We start from the raw sequence: 627 nt of genomic DNA, 5'->3' as shown, positions 1-627 counted from the left end.
CGGAGGGAATGCGAGGGCTGAGAATGCGAGGCCCCGCACTACCCAGCGCGGGTAGTGCGGGGCGAGCTGAGAAGGGGAAGAAAGCGGTAAGGATCAATTGGACACCACTAGACTTTTGCGGCTTGAATATATAGCCAATACAGAGCTGAATAGCCCGAAAAATTTTATAAAGTGAAGAAATCTTTGGTTTCAATGAAAGCAATAGTGCGAGCTTCAATACGTTAATTTCAAGCTGTCACGGCAAGAATGAATGAAAATTTTTGAATAATTTAATCTTTGTGGAAGTGAAAAATTTTAAAAAATGTTCCCATGCCGGGAATCGAACCCGGGCCTTCTGGGTGAAAGCCAGATATCCTAGCCACTAGACCACATGGGACGGCAGGAAAATGGGTAGAATTAAACAAATACATTATCAATATCTCTCTTCATGCTGTGTCCAAAACTTCTTAGGCATGGAAAAAACTTTCCAGGACGGTTTAACGTTTCAGAATACAAGAATATCATGTTGAAATGGTTGGTCATTCTCCATCCCCGCATACTAAATATTACTCTTGAGAAACGTCATTATTAGTACCCGACAATATTCAATTGTGTTTAGAGAGCAAACATCGGAATGTAATCCCGTCC

At 41.8% G+C, this 627-nt stretch overlaps 1 non-coding gene across 1 annotated transcript; it reads right to left on the bottom strand.

The window, feature by feature from the left end:
* Positions 1 to 304: 304 nt before the first annotated feature.
* Positions 305 to 376, bottom strand: TRNAE-UUC (transfer RNA glutamic acid (anticodon UUC)). The gene has a single exon. It is a non-coding gene; the product is annotated as a tRNA-Glu (tRNA).
* Positions 377 to 627: the final 251 nt, after the last annotated feature.

This window comes from Hetaerina americana, unplaced genomic scaffold (genome assembly GCF_022747635.1).
Source record: "Hetaerina americana unplaced genomic scaffold, ioHetAmer1.1.p SCAF_7, whole genome shotgun sequence".
NCBI classification, from domain to species: domain Eukaryota; kingdom Metazoa; phylum Arthropoda; class Insecta; order Odonata; family Calopterygidae; genus Hetaerina; species Hetaerina americana.
Note: the sequence above shows the minus strand (reverse complement) of the source record. Positions and strands in the feature narration are given on the sequence as shown.